We start from the raw sequence: 20556 nt of genomic DNA on the forward strand, positions 1-20556 counted from the left end.
TCTTTGCTTCTTCTGTGTGGCTCAGTGGAAGTCTTATCTTTGTTGAATGACTTACAAACTCACCTATGCTGAAGAAATGGCAAGCAGTGCATTCAATAGTTACTTCCTTTTCTTTTCTCCCTGCTGTCACCATGAAGTCTTACCTGAAAACATGGAAAAGAGATGACCTCTTCCCATTGCACTGACCCTATCTAAAGATGCAGCTACTAGAAGTGCACTCAGGGATAAACAAGGTCAAGCAGATGTTCTCTTTAAATATGATTATGTTTGTCAAATATGTCTTAGGTGACAAGGGGTGACCACAGGTATTTAATACAACTTTGCTCAGTGCCTAGAGCAGCATTCAGGATGAAAAAATCACAGAAAGGCATTAACTAGTGTTTATGAAGCTAGAAGATTGCCAGAACCTTGACCTCAGGTGTTTTCTTTGTACAAATACAGGGGCCAGGCTCAGATTTATTGTGGATAGAATGACTGGATGCTGTCTCAGAATTTTATTTCCATAAATATTGCTTGAAAATCAGAAAAATACTTCTAAATCCTAAATAACTGTATTTTAGCTTTGAGTCTAAAGTCTTATTTTTGCTTCTAGTAGCTCTTTTTGAGTTTTCTTTATAACTATAACAAATGTCTGTATGTGTGACCAGAAATTCATTAATGGTGAATGCTTAAAAATCTAAAAGAGAAGTAATTGGGTCATTTGTAAAAATATCACAAACTGCAACTTTCTAAAGCATGTTTTTGTCTTATGCAAATGGAGAGGGACTCAGGATTTCCTTAAGAAAATGAATATTTCCTTAAGGAAATGTAGCAAAAGCTTTCAAATCAGAATCATCCTACTGAAGCTTTCCTTGAAGAGAAATTATTATTTGGGGGGCCTGGGAGAAGGGTAAGACTCAGAATCAGAAGCCTCCAATAGTTACATGGCTTAGTAATTTCACTAGGAATTGAGGTTTATTTCTTTAGACTTGTAGGTATAGAAACTGTATTTCATTTGTAAAAATCAAAGATTTTATTAATAATCGACTTGTGTTACAAAAGACTGATATATAAACCAGAAAGGTACTTTACTAATTTTAATGTGGAAATTCCAGCAACAGGAACACACATATTTCCTAGTGAAGTCAAGCCTTTAGCTCATGTCAGGATTCCCAGGAAGGCAGGCGGAGATGTCCTTAAGGAGCAAAATTTCAGAAATATTTCAGAGTGAAAGTGTGGGAGGACCACCCTATTGATTATGTCCAAGGCAGGCTGTGAGCAGTGCAGGCTGTAAATAGTTAACTCCACAATTGACTTGTTTATAGAAGTGAATCCGACCAAAGCCTACATGCCGAGGTCAGAGTGACTCTTACCCAAAATCTGTTCCCAGAATTAAAACCTTCTTTACAGGTTAATTATTAACCACAACCTGTATTTTTTTCTGTTCTGTTCCTAATTCAAGAATGCTTTGTCTTTTCCTTTACAAGCCTGGCCTGCATCAGTAACATGTCCATATCAATTACAAGCCCTAACACTTAGCCCCTTTTATCTCAGTCTAACTATGAGGTCACCAATAAATATCAACAGCTCAGGGTGTTCTGGGCTTTTGCTTGTTCACCCTTGCTTGCACAAGCATTGGTCATCCTGGCTCCCCTTATCTGTCTCTTTAACTCTGTCTCTAAGTCTTTTTCTTGTCATGCATTGTAGCACTGAGCAGGAGATCAGAACCTGCCACAAAGGTCTCCCATATGAAAGTCTATGGAAATATGTTTTATGCAAAGAAGACCATAGATGTCTCATATAGAAATATTTGCACACCCCAATCTCAGCCCTTCTCCCACTTATACAATGCTAAAACTCAAGGTGAACATTTGGATTTTTCAAATACAAGTTCTGTGGAAACCAACCTTACTAGGTTCTCATTGGTTCTTTGGATGTGTGTTTTTAATGAACAAAGCTGAAAGTTGAAGTCTAATTTCTTAATGGAACTGCAATGTTAATGAAAAATAAATAGCTTTACTTAGGTATTATTATTAAACTTCACATTTTAAACTGCATATATTTAAAATGCACAATTTGATAAGCATTTGTCTTTTCTTTTTATTCAGTTTTTATTTTTCCTTAGCACACTTGTAGTACAGAATCATTATATTCCTTGGGAGAGTTGGTACATATACATAACACTTCTGAGTTTCTTTTCTCATTCCCTTTCTCTCCGCTCACTTCCTCCTCCCCCATCTCTTAGTGCCCTTCTATCTCCCTATTTCCTGTTGGCTATCTTTGATTTTGGTCTTCATTTATATTTTAGGGGTTTTTTTTGTTTTTTGGGTTTTTTTGGTACCAGGGATCGAACTCAGGTCCTTGCACTTGTGCAGCAGGCGGCGAAACCACTGGGCTAATTCCCTGGCCCTATATTTTAGGGTTTTTTATATAGGAAAAAACATGATATTTAGCCTTGTGTATGTGATTTATTTCACTTAATATTATAAGGTGCATCCATTTTCTAAAATGACTCAAATTCTCCTTTATGGCAGTGTACTACTCCATTGTTTGTAAATACCCCATTTTCTTTGTCCATTCATCTGTTGATGGACATACAGACCTCTTCCAAGATTCACCTGTTATGAATTGTGCTGCTATAAGCATGGGTATGAATTTATATTATACACAATGAAACTAATACCACCACCCAGAGAGTGAACACTCATCATATCCCATGGTTTCCTCAAGCACTCTGCTTTCCTACCACCATCTTCTCCTATCTCACTTAGTAGGAAAGGATAGGTTGAATTTTCTAGAGTTTTATATAAATGAAATCATACAGTGTGTACCCTTTTCTGTCCAGCTCCCCTCACATGGCATAACTGTTTTAAGATTCATCCATTTGTTTGTGTGTCTCAATAGCTAATTCTTTATATTGTTGAGTAGCATTCTATTATATGGTTATGCTACAAATTTCTGTCCTTTACTTATTATTGATAGATAATAGATGGTGAGTTGTTTCTAGTTTGGGGCTCTAACAAAGCAGTTTCCAATGAATGCCATCAAAATTATTTATTACCATATAAATTATGGCATACAATTAAATAGAATGTGTTTTAAATACTTTACTAAAATAGTTCCCTATTATAATTCATTTTCATTGTTTTCAATTATTTTGTTAATTATGAGAATGTAATCATATTCTTTTTCACATATAAATTATGTTAATATGGGCCAGGGATTTAGCTCAGTGGTTCTGCTGCCTGCCAGGCAAGCACAAGGTTCGGAGTTCCATCCCTGGTACCAAAAACTAACAAACAAACAATAAATTATGTTAATATTTGGACATAATTTTAAAACAAAACTTACACTTTTACAAATTCACATTGCAGACCATTTCCTTAAAGTGAAGTATAAAGCAAAATGATTATGGCAAGTATTTCAACAAATTAGTTTCTAAAAAAGTTGGACAACTCATACTTCCATCAGCAAAAACGTAAGGGTGTCAGTCTCACTGCATGTTTCTCATCATGAATATTGTAGGTTTTTTAATTTGGAGAGATTAACATTTTGACATTTATTAGTAATTTGTCTCTCCTCTGTTTCCTCTGTGGGATGGTAGTGCTATTCTTATCAATTCTATGAATCATTACAAGTATACTAATGCTTATCAAAAATATTTCTTAAAACTCTTTCCCTTATGGTTAGTATTTAAAATTTATTGGTGGTATTTCTCCTTGGTTTTGTGCACTCAGGTATTTGAAATTTAGTAAAGTCTCATAAAAGTCCCTTTCTTCTCCTACGTCACATGGTTGATGTGAGGATTAAATGAAATAATGTACATAAAATGCTTAAAATAATATTTGATACCCATTAGTGACTACAAAGCAGGAGTAGTTTCTTAGCTGCTTCTCTGTCCATTTTTATGTAATCAAATCAATGCTTACTTTTATTTGTAAAGTATTTTATTTAGGTATAAAAAAAACATTTTCTCTAAACACCAGATTAATATTCTCTCTTTAGCCTCTTGATCTAATGAGGTTAGGTTGTGGCTTCTGCGCTTATCAGGCTGAAAATAAATGCTCTTCTAAAGGGAAGAAACTTCCCAGTGGCCCTCTCTTGCCTTCTTCAATTCAGTATCAAGTCCTCCATGGCTGCTAGAAATTCTTCAAGATTCTTGGCCATGCATAGCATTTTTCTCCAGCATGGATACAGAGCCTGCAATAAATAAACAAACAAACAAACAAACAAACCCAATTTAATCATTTCCCCAGTACTGTGGAAAGTAAGAGCTAGGTACCTTTACGTCATCACCTTTGACTTAACAACTATTACCATGCAGAACAGTCTTCTACTACTTGCCAATGATGGAATGACTTTCTGAAATTCTTTTGAACTACGTAGGGCTATTGGTACCACACCACCAGGCTACAGGAACTCATTATTATTGAGTTATCTAATCTATACTCTAATTTTAGGATCTCTTCCCTTATGCTCAGGTTAGGTGGTATCAGTTTTTGTTGTTGTTGTCAGTTTGCTTCCTTCAATATCACCAGTATCTAACTCATTGTATCTAATTTACTATAGAATGGGAAAGCAAATAAAACAGTAAAGTTGTATCTAAAGTACAATGCTGAGAGTAAAGGCCTGCAGATTTTATCGGTGAACATGGAGCTCATAAAATTTGGTTTATGTGTTATCTTTTTGATGTATTCAGATGTCTTTCTTGGTTTCTATTTGATATTTTCTGATAGTTGGTGTATTCTAGAGAATTGAATTTCCTAGACTAATGGCTTCCATATACATGAGATGTTACTGCATTTCTGTCACACATGGTCACTTTTAATCCTACAGGCCTCTGTGGGATCTGCCAAGCTAAGCTACATAGTAAATGGATATCTCTTAAAAGACACATGCTTGTGCGCACTCGCGCGCGCGCACACACACACACACACACACACACACACTTTCTCCAGGGGAGGTGTTATGGTTTAGCTCTAAAATGTTCTCCAAAACTCTCGTGTGCTCACAGGTTGGGCTTTTGAAAGGTGAGTGGACCATGGGGTGCTATACTCATCAGTGGATGAATCTCTTGATGAGTTCATAGCCAAATGTGCTGCAAAAGGTGGGGCCTGGTTGGAGGTGTGTCACTGAGGGATGACTTGAAGGGTATATTTCTCCTCCAGCTCTGCTTCCTGGCTGCCCTGATGTGAGCAGCTTTCCTCCGCCATGCCCTTCCACTATAACATTTCTGCCTTGGAGCTAGTTGACCATTGACTGAATCATCTGAACTCTGAGCCAAATCAAACCATTTCTCTTTTAAGTTGTTGTCAGGTATTGTTTCTCAGCAACAAGAAAGCTGACTAATGTAGGTAACATGTCATGAAGAAATGATTCCTCAAGATGCTTTAGCCTAACACTACTGTAACTTACTTCAAAACTGAGACTTGTAGTCATTTTACCATTAAATTATGACTTTCACCTAGAGAAAAATATATTATCCATTTTGAAATATCTCAAAATATTGCAAAATGTCCATTAATCAGGGCTCTAAAAATATTTATGATTTTTATCCTTTGGAAACCTTTAGCTAAAATTTTTTTGCTATTATTTTAAATAGCGCATTTTAAATGATCAACTTGCTATTGGTTTTGGTTTTTTTTAGCTCACCAAGTTAGCAGCTATACTTTCATACTATCTTATAAAACTTTACCATATAATCAGCATAAGGTCAGGAGAAGTTGGATCAAGTAATGAAACAGTCTTCAGGTGCTGACTTATTTTAAAGGAAACTCTCATTATTTTTAAAAAATAAATCTTATTTTTAAGATGACTCAAAAAGTTTTCTACTGAGTAACATTTAAGTTTATGGAATATTTTTCTTCTGCACCTTGCAATGGAAAGGTAATTAGTTTTCACTTTTATCAGATACATTTTTTCTATCAAGATATAAATTCTAAGTTAGCTCAGTGGTACCCCATCTGCCTTGAAAGCACAAGGTCCTGAGTTCAATCCCCAGTACTGGAAAAACAAACAAACAAACAACAAAAAAAAAGACATAAATTCTAGTAAGTTCCTTTGCTGATAATATTTATACAGTATATGCTGATACCGATGATTTGTAAATAAATAATTTTATTCCATTTCTTAATGTTATATGAAAAATTTTCCTTTCTGTTTCAGTTCAAATTTACTATTAAACAATACTCTGCAATATAATTCTTGAGTATAACTTCTGAATTAATTCAGTGTTCAGTTTTCTAGATCAAAAAAGGGAATAAGGGAATGCTAAATAGTACATTTCAAATAAGTCATATAAATTATTAGAAAATCAAGATTATATTTAACTTTGAAATGCTTTATTTTTTTCCATTAAGTTTATTGGTACATTTTAGGTACAAAATACAGTTACATTCATCATTGGGATCTTCTACCTTTACATGATGTATCTTGGTTCTTATTTTTTTTCCCCTTTCCCTGCCCTCCCTTCACCCCCTCCATCCTTTCCTATTTGCAAAGACTTTGTTTCCATTTTTTTCCTTTTCTCATATTTTTTTCTTTTCCCTTTTTTTCTTTCCCCTACCCCTCCCACTTCCCCTGCTCTTTAGACCTTTTCTTCCTATTACACAATATCAATTATACATTTTTTAAATTACAATATCAAGATCTAGGAGACATTACCACAGATTTTACAGAATTTAAAAGGATATAAGAAGCATATTACAAAAATCTTCGTTGAAATAAATTTGACAACTTTTAAGAAGTACCTTGGAAGACAAATTAAGGAAACTAACTCTGGAAGAAATATAAAATTTGAATAGCACCTATTAAAGAAAGTATATTCCTAGCTTGAAAACCTCCCTATATGACAACAGCAGGCTCATATACATTTTAACTGTTAAATTTCTTTTTGTTAAATTCTTTTACTGGTACATTTTAGGTATATAACACAATTACATTTCTCATTGGGAACTTGTACCTTTACATAATGCATCTTGGTTCTTTTTTCCCCATTCTTAGCCCTCCCTTCACCCCCTCCACTTTTCCCTGTTTACAACGACTTTATTTCCCTTTATTCCATTTCTCAGCATTTTTCCTTTCCCTTCTTTCCTTTCCCCTGCCCCTCCCATTACCCCTACCCCTTTGGACCTTTTCTTCCTATTTTGCATTATCAATTATTCATTCTAATCATTGGTACATTTTAGGTATACAATATAATGACATTCATCATTGGAAATTTGCACCTTTACATAATCTTTCTTGGTTCTTATTTTTCACCCTTGCCCAGCCCGCCCTTCAACCCCTCCATTCCTCCCTATTTACAAAGATTTTGTTCCTGTTTTTCCATTTTCTCATATTAATCCCATTCCCTTCTGTCCTTTCCCCTAGCCCTCCCACTTCCTTCCCCTTTGCCCCTTTTCTTCCTATTTCACATTACCTAGTATACATTTTAGTCCTTATTTACACTTTCATTTCTCACACCAGAGAAACTATTCCGTATTTATACATGTGTGTTCTATTTATTTCACTTGAGTATCACCTCAATGTGCATCCACTTAGCTATAAATGTCTCTAATTTCTCATGTTTTATGGCTCAGTACTCCATTTTATAAAAACCCACATTTTCTTTATCCAGTCTCCAGTTGATGGGCATTTGGGCTGTTTCCAAGTTTTAGCTATCACAAACTGTGCTGCTATGAACATGGGCACACATATATCACTGTGGTATGATTCTTTTAATTCTTTGGGGAAGATATCCAGCAAGATCAAATGGAACTTCTAGTCCTAGTTCTTTGAGGTAGCTCCATACTGATTTTCACAGTGCTTGCACCAGTCTGCACTCCCACCAGCCGTGGAGCAGGGTTCCTCTTTCCCCACAGCCCTGCGAGCATTTGTTATTGGTTGATTTCATGGTAGCAGCCATTCTTTCTGGAGTGAAGTAGAAGCTCAGCGTTGTTTTCATTTGCATCTCTCAAATGACCAGTGATGTTGAACATTTTTTCATGTATTTATTTGCTGCTTTTACTTCTTTGTCTGAGAAATGTCTGTTTATTTCAGATGCTCATTTTCAGATTCGGTCTTGAAATTTGGGAGGTCTGATCTTTTGAAGTCCTTTCTAGATTCTAGATAGTAGACCTTTGTCTGAAGAAAAGCAAGTGAAGATTTTTTCCCACATTGTGGGTTGTCTCTTCACACTGCTGGTGGTTTCTCTCGCTGTGCAGAAGCTTTTTAATAAGAAGAGATCCCACTTGTTGATTGTTTGTGCTAGGTCATGGGCAACTGAGGTTTTGTTCATAAAATATTTTCCTACACCAATGTCTTCAAGGGTTCTACCTAAACTCTGTTCCAACTGGTTCAGAGTTTCTATTTTAATATTTAGATCTTTAATCCATTTTGATTTTAGTTTAGTGCATGGCAAGAGATATAGGTCTAGTTTTAATCTTTGGCAAGTTGAAAGCCAATTTTTCCAGCACCATTTATTAAAGAGGCTATCTTTCCTCCAGCGAGGGTGTTTGGCTCCTTTATCGAAGATGAGATGGCTGAGTGTGTCTGGCGTTGTTTCTGCATCTTCTAATCTGTTCCACTGGTGCTCAGGTCTGTTTCTTTGCCAGTACCATGTTGTTTTTATCACAATAGCTTTGTAGTGTAGTTTCAGGTTGGGGATTGTGATATCCCCTACCATGTCTCTGTTACCTAGAATTGCTTTTGCTATTCTGGGTCTCTTCTAGTTCCAAATAAATTTTTGGATTGTTTTCTCAAGGTCCATGAAGTATGCTGCTGGGATCTCAATTGGAATTGCATTGAATCTATATAGCAGTTTTGGAAGTATGGCCATTTTCACTCTATTAATCCTTCCTACCCAGGAGCAGGGGATGTCTGTCTATTTTCTGATATCATCTTCAATTTCTCTTTTCAGAGTGCTATAGTTTTCAGAGAAGAGGTCTTTGATTTCTTTTGTTAGGTTGATTCCTAGGTATTTCAGTTCTTTGGATGCTATTGTGAAAGGAATTATTTGCCCCGTTTCTCTCTCAGTGAGTCTGTCATTCATGTAGAGGAAAGCTATTGATTTTTGTGTGTTGACCTTGTAACCAGCTACTTGACTGAATTTGGTTATTAAGTCTAGAAGACTTTTGGTGGAGTTATCATGTCATCTGCAAATAATGACAATTTGACTTCTTCATTTCCTATCTTTATTTCTTTTATTTCTTTCTCTTGTCTAATTGCCATGGCTAATGTTTCCAAAACTATATTGAACAGGAGTGGTGATAGTGGACATCCTTGTCTTGTTCCTGATTTTAGTGTGAAGGATTTGAGTTTTTGACCATTTAGTATGATACTGGCTGTTGGTTTTTCATAGATGGCTTCTATCAGTTTGAGGTAGAGACCATCTATTCCCATTTTTTGTAGGGTTTTTATCATAAATGCATGTTGGATTTTGTCAAATGCTTTTTCTGTGTCTATGGAGATAATCATATGGTTTTTGTCCTTGGCTCTATTGATATAGTGTATTGCATTGATTGATTTGCGTATGTTGAACCATCTCTGCATCCCTGGGATGAATCCCACTTGATCAGGGTGTATGATCTTCTTGATGATCTTCTGCATTCTATTTGCCATTATCTCATTAAGGATTTTTGCATTTATGTTCATTAGTGAGATTGGCCTATAGTTCTCCTTTTCGGTTGAGTCTTTCTCTGTTTTGGGGATCAAGGTGATGCTTGCTTCCAGGAATGAATTTGGGAGTATTGCTTCCCTTTCAATTTCATTGAAGAGTTTAAACAGTAGTGGCAGCAGTTCCTCTCTAAATGTCTTGTAGAATTCAGCAGTGAAGCCATCAGGGCCCGGGCTTTTCTGTGTTGATAAGTTTTTAATTACGTTTTCAATTTCATCAATTGATATTGGGTTGTTTAGAATTTTTAGGTCTTTTTCGTTCAAATTTGGTAGTTCATATGTATCTAGGAATCTGTCCATTTCTTCTGTGTTGTCCATCTTATTGGCGTATAGGTTCTGGAAATAGGTATTGATGATCCTCTGGATTTCTGCTGGGTCTGTTGTAATTTTACCCTTTTCATTCTTAATTGCATGGGTTTGGGCCTTTTCTTTCATTTTTCTGATATGTTTGGCTAAGGGTTTGTCAATTTTGTTGATTCTTTCAAAGAACAAACTCTTGGCTTCATTGATTTTTTGTATCATTCTCTTAGTCTCCATTGCATTGATTTCTCCTCTGATCTTTATAATTTCCTCCCTTGTATGAGCTCTGGGATTGTCCTGCTCTTCTTTTTCTAGAAGCTTGAGATACAGCATCAGGTTGTTTAATTGGGCTCATTCTGTTTTCCTAATATGCATATTCACTGCTATGAATTTCCCTTGTAAGACTGCTTTCATTGAGTCCCATAGATTCCGATATGTTGTATTGTCATTGTCATTTAATTGCAGGAACTGTCCGAATTCTTCTTTAATTTCCTCTGTGACCCACTCGTTATTCAGAAGTGTGTTGTTCAATTTCCATGTGGTTATGAAATATTTCCAGTTTCTTTTGCTATGGATCTCCAATTTCACTGCACTATGGTCTGATAATATATTTCCTTTGCACTTACTTAAGCATGTTCTAGGTGTGAGTATGTGGTCTATTATTGAGAATGACCCATGTGCAGCTGAGAAGAATGTGAATTCTGATTTTGTGGGGTGGAAGACTCTGTAAACATCTGTTAAGTTCATTTGTTCAAGAATTCAATTGAGTTCTAGTATTTCATTACTTATTTTTTGTCTAGATGATCTATCTATTTGTGATGGTGGGGTGTTGAGGTCCCCCATTACAATTGTATTAGTGCATATATGACTTTTCTTGTCAGTTTGTATTTGTTTTATATAGTTGGGCGCACTAGTGTTTGGTGCATAGATATTTATGGTTGTCATCTCCTCCTCTTGGATTGTTCCCTTTACCAAGGATGTAGTGTCCTTCTTCATCTCTCTTAATCAGTGTTGGTTTGAAATCTACTTGATCTGCAAAGAGGATAGGTACTCCTGCTTTTTTTCAGGTTCCTGTCACATAGAGTATTGTTTTCCACCCTTTAACTTTCAGTCTATGAGTTTCCTTTTGAATTAAGTGTGTTTCTTGTATGCAGCATATTGTTGGATTTTGCTTCTTGACCCATTCTGCCAGTCTATTTCTTTTGATTGGGGAATTGAGACCATTAACGTTGATGGTTATAACTGAAACGTATTGACTTGTCATTGCCATGACTTTTTCTTTTTGTTGGCTTCTCCCCCTTTACATTTAATTTCTTGTCATGCCAGATGGGTTCATTCTGCTTTGCTTCCTGGGGTTGTAATCCTCAATGTCTATTCCTCGGATATTGTGTAAAAGTTTTTGGAGTGCTGGTTTGGTATTCATGAAGTTCCTAATTTGCTCCTTTTCATGAAAGTATCTTATTTCTCCATCAATTTTGAAAGATAGTTTTGCAGGGTACATCAATCTGGGTTGGCAACTGTTTTCTTTTAGGGCTTGGAATATGTCACTCCAAGCTCTTCTTGCCTTGATGGTTTGTGTTGAGAAGTCTGCTGTGATTTTGATGGGCTTTCCTTTGTATGTGATTTGTTTCTTTTCTCTAACTCCTTGTAGAACTTTGTTCTTCTGTTGAGTTTCTGGAATCTTAACAATTATATGCCTATGTGTAGATTTTTTTTTTTGATCAAGGCTCTTTGGAGTCCTATATGCCTCACTTATCTGTATGTCAAGCTCTTTTCCCCTGCTTGGGAAGTTTTCTACCATTACTTCTGTGAAGAGTTTTTTATGTCATCTGCACTCTCTCCTGTTTCTTCATTGAGCCCAGTCAATCTTATGTTATTCTTCTTTGCATCATTTAGCAGCTGCTGGATTGATTTCTCATGTTCCCCTATAATTTTGAAGCAAGTTTTCTTTTCCTGGTCATTAATTGCAATCTTATCTTCTATATCTGAAATTCCGTCCTCACATTGGCTTATTCTGCTGTGTAGACTTTCAGTGGAGTTTTTCATCTCCTGGAAGTCTATTTGCATCTTTTTTATGGATTCCATTTGTTTCCTATGTTGGGATTCCATCATGTTCCCCACCTCCTCTCCAGATTTATTACTCATGTATTGCACTCGGAGCACAATTTCTCTATTATCTGAGAAATTATTTCTGATTTCATTTTTTTCATATCCCCTTTTGTTGCCAGCTCAGTGGGTCCAGGTGGTTGAGTATCAGACGGTTCCATCTCATTTCCCTTTGGGGTTGCTGTAGGTGATCTGGAAGTCTGGTTTTGAGACTTATTTATGTGTTTTCTCATTTTGACTGGAGGGGTGGGGTGGGGGTGCTCTTGGTGCCTGCAAGGATCACCTCCTCTGAGCTGGGAGAGGTGGGACAGGGGCCAGGAGCAGCGGTAGGGATGGTGGCCCAGGAGCCACTTCCTCTGGGCTGGGAGCAGTGGGACAGAAGGTGGCCCAAAGTCCCTTTCCTCTTCCTGGGAGCAGTGGGAGGGATGGTGGCCAGGAAGCCCCTTCCTCTGGACCAGGAGCAGGGGTACGGCTCAGAAGCCCCTACCTCTGGGCTGGGAGCGACAGGCCCAGTATTGTGGTCTGGTGGTCCAGTGTCCTCTGCGTCTTTGTAGTGTGGAACCAGGTGGCTCTACAGAGGAGCAGTGTGGGGAGGACTCCTGACCTCAGTAGGACGTCCACAGACCTGCCTATCTGCAGCAGGCTGATTCGGCATGTTCTGCGTGACTCACTTTAACTGTTAAATTATATCAAACAATTAAAAGAGAAAAATGAAGGGACACTTCTCCCCTCATTTTAGGAAATCAACATTTTGCTGATCCTAAAACTGGATAAAGATAATAGAAGAAAACAGTATGAACACAGATAGAAATTTGTTTAACAAAAAAACTCTTAGAAGTCAATTCTGGCAGTATGTAGAAAGTGGTTTTGTTATAGGGATGGCAATGTTGGTTCAGCATTGGAAGATCCACCCCCAAAAGTCATCATTTTAACAGAAGAAAAGAAAAAAGCCATATAAACCTGTCACTAGTTGGAGAAAAAGTATTGGACTAAATTCTACAGCTGCTCATGATAAAAGTTATCAGGAGACTAGAAGTAGAATAGAACCTTCTCAACAGATTAAAGACATGTACTCCATACTTCCAGTGAGAACGCCTTATATAAATGCAGAAGATACAATGCTTTCTCCTTAAGGTGGAGAACAAGGGCAGATATGCTTACTCTTTATCTGTCCATTAAATTTTGAAACCTAGGCCCCATCAAAATAGTCTGGCAATAAAATGACACAATTAGGATAGGATTGACAAGGTAGAAGCAAAATCTTTATATGTAGATGAAATGATCATCTACAGAGAAAATACTAAGAAATCTCTAGGAGCCCCTAGAACTTGTATTTAAATTTAGCAGGATTAGAAAACACAAGGCATATATAAAAATTCAGGTCTGTGTGTACTTGCTATAAATAAAGAATTGGATATTGAAATTTCAAAGTTATGTAGGAGTACAAAGGACCTAGAAAAGCTAAGAAAACCACAGTGTTGGAAGATGTTTAATACCTAATTTTAAGACTTCTTCTAAAGCTACACTAATCAAGGCTGTGTTGGTGTAAGGAAAGACATATAGATCATTGGAATAAAAGAGAGAACCTAGAAATAGAACCACACATATATGGTCCACTGAGTTTTGAAAGATTATTTAACATTAGCATTTTATAGAATATAAACTCAATTCAAGAGCCAAGGAAGAGATAATGTTTTCAGCAAATGGCACTAGAACACCTGGTATCCATATATAAAAAATTAACCTCAACCTTTTATTTCCATACAGGAAAATAATTTGAAGGGATCTATGAACCTAAATATGAAAGCCTAAAAGTATAAAACTTTAAGAAGAAATTATAAGGGAAAATATTTATGAATTCAGGGTAGGCAAGAACTACCTATGATACAAAAAACATGATGTATAAAAGAAAAAATTGATAAATGAGATTCCATCAATATTTAGAACTTTAAATGACATCATTAAAATGAAAAGTGATCCTTAAATAGATTGTATTTACAATGCATATAACCTATGACCAGAATATATAAAAAACTCTTACAGCTCATTAATAGACAACCCAATTAAAAAGTAGACATAAGATGATGATAAATAGCCAGTATAGCACAAGGAAAGGTGTGCAACTCTAGAATCAGAAAAATACTAATCAGTACAATAACATAACAAGAGTGAATCGTACACTCATTAGTGAGATGAAGTTAAAAGTTTTAAAAACCTTAAAAAAAAAAGTTTTAAAAGCCTTGTCATGACTTTTTCTTTTTGATGGATTCTCCCCCTTTGCGTTTAATTTGTCACACCCAATGGATTCATTCTGGTGGGTTTCCTGGGATTGTGATCCTCATTGTCTTTTCCTAAGGTATTGTCTAAAATTTTTTGGAGTGCCGGTTTGGTATTCATGAAGTTCCTGAGGTGCTCTTTATCATGAAAGTATCTTATTTCTCCATCAATTTTGAAAAATAGTTTTGTAGGGTACATCAGTCTGGGTTGGAGGCCATTTTCCTTTAGGGCCTGAAATGCATCACTCTAAGCTCTTCTTGCCTTGAGGGTTTACATTGAGAAGTCTGCTGTGATTCTGATGGGCTTTCCTTTGTATGTGATTTGTTTCTTTCCTCTCACTGCTTGTAGAATTTTGTTCTTCTGTTGAATTTCTGGAATCCTAACTATTATATGCCTATGTGTAGATTTTTTTTTGATTAAGGCTAGCTGGAGTCCTATATGCCTCACTTTTCTGTATGTCAAGTTCTTTTCCCCTGCTTGGGAAGTTTTCTGCCATCACTTCTGTGAACAGATTTTTATGTCATCTGCACTCTCTCCTGTTTCTTCATTGACTCCAATCAGTCTTATGTTATTCTTCTTTGCATCGTCTAGCAGCTGCTGGATTGATTTCTCGTGTTCCGTTACAATTTTAAAGCAATTTTTCTTTTCCTGTTCACTAATTGCAATCTCATCTTCTATATCTGAAAGTCTATACTCACATTGGCTTATTCTGTTGTGCAGACTTTCGATGGAATTGTTAATCTCCTGGAAATCTGTTTGCATCTGTTTTATGGATTCCATTTGTTTCGTTTTTTGGGATTCCATCATGTTCCTCAGATCCTCTATTTTTTTATCTGTGTCCTCTCTAGATTTATTAATCATGTCTTGTACTATGAGCACAATCTTTGCTGTTATCTCAGTAATTATTTCTGATTTCATTTTTCCCAGATCCTCTTTTGTTGCCAGTTCAGAGATTCCAGGTGGTTGAGTATCAGATTGTTCCATCTCATTTCCCTTTGGGGTTGCTGCAGGTGATCTGGAAGTTTGTTTTTGAGGCTTGTTTATGTGCCTTCTCATTTTCTGGGGTGGGGGTTGCTTCTGGCTCCCATGCAGTTCACCTTCTTGGCCCTAGGAGGGTGGGATGGCAGCAGGGGAGCTCCCTTCTGGGTGGTGGGACTGGCTCAGCTTCTCTGCCCTCAGAGCTTCGGATGGTGGCAGGGGAGCTTCCTTCTGGGTGCTGGGACCAGCTCAGCTTCTCTGCCCTAGGAGCATGGGATGGCAGTGCGGGAGCTTTCTTCCGGGTGCTGAGACTGGCTCACCTTCTCTGCCCTAGCAGCCTGAAATGCTTTAAAGATATCATAGAAAAAGTAACATAGAAAAAATGTTCAGACTTTGTTCCAAAACACCATCATACTTTAAAGTAATTTGTATTTATCTTTAGAAATTCCTTAGCTCATATACTATAGTAAAGAATATTAAAGCTTCATTGTTTTGCAGTATTTTCTAAGTTCATTTACATATATTAATCAAAGAATTTTATTTCATTTTAACTCAAGTTTTGTTTTGTTTTATTGTTTGTTTTTGTTTGAGACAGGGTCTTGCTATGTAGTTCAGGCTGTTCTTGAACTTGTGACAATCCTCCTGGCTCAGCCTCCTGAGTGCTGGGATTACAAGTGTGTGCCACCGTACCTGGCTACACTATTTTTCTTATAAAAATAATTGCACAGGTAAAAAATTCAAGTTCCAAAAGAAAAAAACTTAAAGCCTCAAGTCTGTTTTAAACCTTACAGTGTCGCAATGCTCAATGAATATATTATTGGCAATAAAAGAAATCTTAGCTTAAAATTTTGCAATTACCAGAATATAGTGAATTTGGTTTTTCAACAAATTATGAAATATTAGATTTATACTTGGAGATTATTTAACCTGAGCAAATATGAACATTGGAAGTTTGTTTGATGGTGTTAAAAAGTAAGTATACTTGAATGCTAGGGGCTAAGGAAGGAGAAAAAAAAGCTAGAGAAATGACCCATGGAAATGTAATATGATTTGTATCTATGTATATCTGCATGGTTTAGCTATATCTATTTTTTTTATCTGTCTTCCTAATCTAGTGTTCTTTTCCCTTTAATAATACTAAATCTTATTTTTCTGTTTTCACGTATTTCACTCATTATTCTTCACTGTTTATAAAGATAAATATCAGAGCTTGCTAGGAGTCAATTTAACAGAATACTAGATGATAAGGACAGCTCATCGTGGGGTATTAGGACCCCAGAGTTCATAATAAAATCTCATTTGTTTTATTGAGATGATGCACAGGAATGGAAATGGAGTAATCACTTGTAAAACAAAGTTCTTAAAACCATAGCTATACTTACCAGGGAAAGAGAAGACCATAAAAATAATTTGCAACATTTATAACCAAAAATGTCTCTTAGAAAGTAAATGTCCAAATATTCAACCAGTAAGATAAAAGTGAGTTGCCCAAAGTAGAAAATATGTGTAACAACTTTCTGTTAACATAGTGAAAGGCTGCCACTCACATTCACATGGTCTAAGGGTGGGAGGTTGTTTGAACAACCATGCTGTAGCAGTGCTATGGAATATTATGCAACCTTTTAAATAGGAATATATTCACTTTTGTAAAATCATATTATGATCAGCAGTATCTTTTCATAAAGTGTTCTAGTTCCTAACTAAACAGAATGCAACTTCTTTTTTTTTTTTTGGTATCGGGGATCGAACTCGGGACCTTACGCTTGTGAAGTAGGTGGTGGAACCACTGATCTAAATCCCCAGCCTGCAACTTCTGAGAATAAAAACTTGAGCCAGAAATAGAAATGCGAACCCTTGCTTCTCTGAGAACCATTGCACTCTTCAGGCTAACTAAACTAGTGGACAGAGGGTTCCTGTGTGGTAGTCATGAATGCCATTCACCACATACATCCACTTAGTTGGAAGAACTCCACTTCCCTGGTCCCAGGAATTAGGATTGGCTGTATGATTTCTTTTAGCCCATAATATATGGACAGAAGTAATAATGTCAGTTCCAGGAGAAAGGCTTATGACACAGGATGATATTGCACTACATTCTTCTGGTGACTGGTAATATTCCAGAAGGTAGCTCTCCTATCAACCTAGCCTCTAGAATGAAGGCAGGATAACACAGGCTCTCAGCTGATCCAGAATGATAGGTAGCATGTATGAGAAATAAATCTGTGCTATTACATCACTGAGACGTGGCGGTTGCATGTTACTGCTGCATAGCCCAGCCTATTCTTACTGATACACTCTCTTCTGCAGTAGCAACTTGCATGTCTCCTGGAATATGTCCAGCTGAGTCCTTATCTTGGAAATACCAGTAAATAACTGTGGCCTTGAGCAAATTATCTCAATGCCATTTTAGTCATGAAGATAATATTTCATGTATTGTTATAATGATTATCTATAATAGTGCTTAACATAGTACGTGACAAATAATAAACCCACATCAGACACCAGCTATTATAAGTACTACTATTATAAGGAACAGTTAAGAAAAATATCCCCACAGCCTACTTCTGATGGACACAAATTGGTAGAAATGTGTGGGTGTGGCAGGAGATTCTGAAAAAGACATGCAGTTATGCAGTTAGATCCTAATACATAAATAAGACCCAGTAAATAAAATGGGCCCAACAGTAGCCAAGTCATTATGCTAATGAACAGAAAACTGTCTATCTCTAAGCATGCTAAACCCAAAGGAGATGATGATGAGAAGATTTTAGTTTGGCAGCATAAAGATTAGAAAGCACAGCCAATCACTGCTATTACTTTCCTTTACCTCTCTCGTTGCCCATCTACCAATAACTAGGATTCCTCCTCCTTTGTTTATTTTCATCAGTATGATACTAGCAGTGTTCACATCACTCATACCTATAGGTGGCCTGGGAGACAATAATGTAAGGCACTTTGTTTTTTAGGTTTTCTCAGAAAAATCATCTTGAATGGGACCAAAACATTGCTAGAGGCTTTTTCCAATATGCTGTCCATCTTCATTATTTTGTTAGTTCCTTATTTGTGATGTTACTGATTCTCTACAGTTGTACGCTTTATTTCTAGACCCCAAATCAACAGTGAAAACCATTGATTTTAGGGTTATAGCTGGATTTTAGTGAGTGTGCAAATGTCTGTAGATGGGTTCCACACTCACTCATAGACATTGTAATGTCAGGATCTGAGTCATCCCCCAAGCAGCATCTCCAACTGAGATCGGACAGACAGCACTCTGGCATCTTGTTTCAGTCTGTAAACAAGTGTCTATTTCGCAGTCTTAGTGCCATGTTTTTTGCGTTATTCTGCTTTTTGTCTGTAAGTTTAATATTTTAAATTGCCCAGAAGAATAGTGCTAAAGTGCTGTCTAGTGTTATTAAATGTAAGAAGGCTGTGATGTACTCTAAAGACAAAATATGTGTCAGACATTAGTTATAGCCTGCTTGGCTGTGAGTTGATAATGAATCAAAATCTAGACTAAGTAAGGAGTCTGTTATAGCTTATGTTTAGGTGTCCCTCAAGACAGGTCTTAGGTGGGGCTTTTTGAGAGGTGGCTGGATCTAGAGGGTGTGATGGTGGAATTGATTGATGGTGCAATGCTAGGTTCAAGGGCACTAGGATTAAGGGGGTGAGTGCTACACACCCTGAGTAATCTGGATAAGATAAAAGGGGCAGAAAGGCGCTGTTGAGGTCTCTTGCTGCATTCACTGTCTTTTCCTGTAATGAACTGTTTCTCCTCTGCTATACCTCTCTGCCACATGCCACTCTGCCTTGGAGCCAGCCAACTGGATTGAGGCCTGTCCTCCTTTAACTTGTAAGTGTTGGGTATTTTGTCTCAACAACGAGAAAAGTAACCAAGAGGGTGCCTTTAGACACAAATACATGTAATCCAAGATTATGTCTTGATTAGTTGATAAAAATGTCAACCAGAGGCTCACAGGAATTTAATTACTATTTCTCCTAAGAAAATGGCTGACACAATGTTCTCAGGAACTACAGAGAACATAATTGTGAATGAAAGAGCATCTTTCAAGTTTGTATTATTTGAGCAGGCATGTAAAATGGCGAAGGAATAGGAACAGAGTATGGCGATAAAGTTAGTATCTACCATTTTCTAGGGACAGGTAGGAATTTCCACCAACCACAAAGCAGACAGAGACAGATTTTGAGAACCTTTTTCAATGCCATTGCCATAGCTAGTAAGATCCAACCTGGTTAATCCTAAACCGGGTATGTTCCAGGCCTGTATCTCTGTGGCTCAAACAGGGTGGAGAAAAAGATGCAATCACACTAACTGGACCACTGCTTTCAAAAGTTGCCTGCAAATGCCATATATCCCTGATCACACCTTTCTCTTTTATTCCTCTCTCTTCTCTCTGCTAATGATATGATCTTTAACCACTCCTCCTTAAACCTTTGACATCCTATTAGCAATTCTCACTTTTTCAGATGCTCTTGTTTCTCCCTAAGTGGAAAGATTCTGAAGAGCTTCCACAAGCTCCACCCTGCCTCACCTCCTGTTCTCCTGGATGGACTGTCTGTGCCCTTATAGAAAGCCAGCAGGTCTACTTATATTTTAGACATATCCTCTGTTGCCTATCCAGAGACATCATCGTCATAGTCTTTCTTCCCCTTTTAAAACAGAGAACCTTTCCGTGCTTCCATATGCCTATTTAAAGCGCTTGTTTCTCAATTTCTTTTCTTTTTCCACCAAAACTCCTAGGAAGAATTGAATCTCCTTGCAACGTTCGCTCCTTCTTTTTCTATCCTTTTGGTATTGATTGGAAAATGCTCTCAACCTAGAATTCAGTTACAGGAGAAAGGAAAGTGGATGAAGAAAGAAGAGATCCAGTACAGACAAAGCTTCCAGTCACACTTTTACTTGGTTTCTGTTTCTTTGAACTCAGGTGTAATAAATAACCAGCTGCCTGTTTCAACCCTGCCCACATCTTTCTTCCCCTCTTTTGTACCATTAAGAGAATCCTTGTGTCAGTGCCGGGGTCCTAATTTTAAGGCTGCTGACCTAAACTTTTCTATTTGGACAGAATCAGAAGTGGACTCTTTAAGCAGAAAATAAATCCCATGTACCATATTTCTCCAAGTTTCTGTTTCTGTTGGTCACGAAGAAAACGATGAAGTCATGCAAATTCAATTTTGGGTAAATAACAATGGTTTGCCTTACAAAATTATTCAGGTATGGGATACAAATAAAAATACAAAATTTTC

At 36.9% G+C, this 20556-nt stretch overlaps 2 long non-coding RNA genes across 6 annotated transcripts in view; both read left to right on the forward strand.

Annotated features, from left to right (window-relative positions):
• LOC110344879 (uncharacterized) overlaps positions 1-20556 on the forward strand; it is a 465109-nt gene that overhangs the window by 91481 nt on the left and 353072 nt on the right. The gene's annotated exons all lie outside the window — the stretch shown is intronic.
• LOC147829064 (uncharacterized) overlaps positions 1-20556 on the forward strand; it is an 87082-nt gene that overhangs the window by 37115 nt on the left and 29411 nt on the right. The window contains exon 1 of the long non-coding RNA XR_015449607.1: positions 1-20488. This exon is cut by the window's left edge and continues 37115 nt beyond it. This is a non-coding gene — a long non-coding RNA (uncharacterized LOC147829064). The remainder of the gene's footprint in view (positions 20489-20556) is intronic.

This window comes from Heterocephalus glaber, unplaced genomic scaffold, assembly GCF_053883595.1.
Source record: "Heterocephalus glaber isolate CG9 unplaced genomic scaffold, H.glaber_assembly_v1.0 deba00000768, whole genome shotgun sequence".
Taxonomy (NCBI): Eukaryota; Metazoa; Chordata; class Mammalia; order Rodentia; family Bathyergidae; genus Heterocephalus; species Heterocephalus glaber.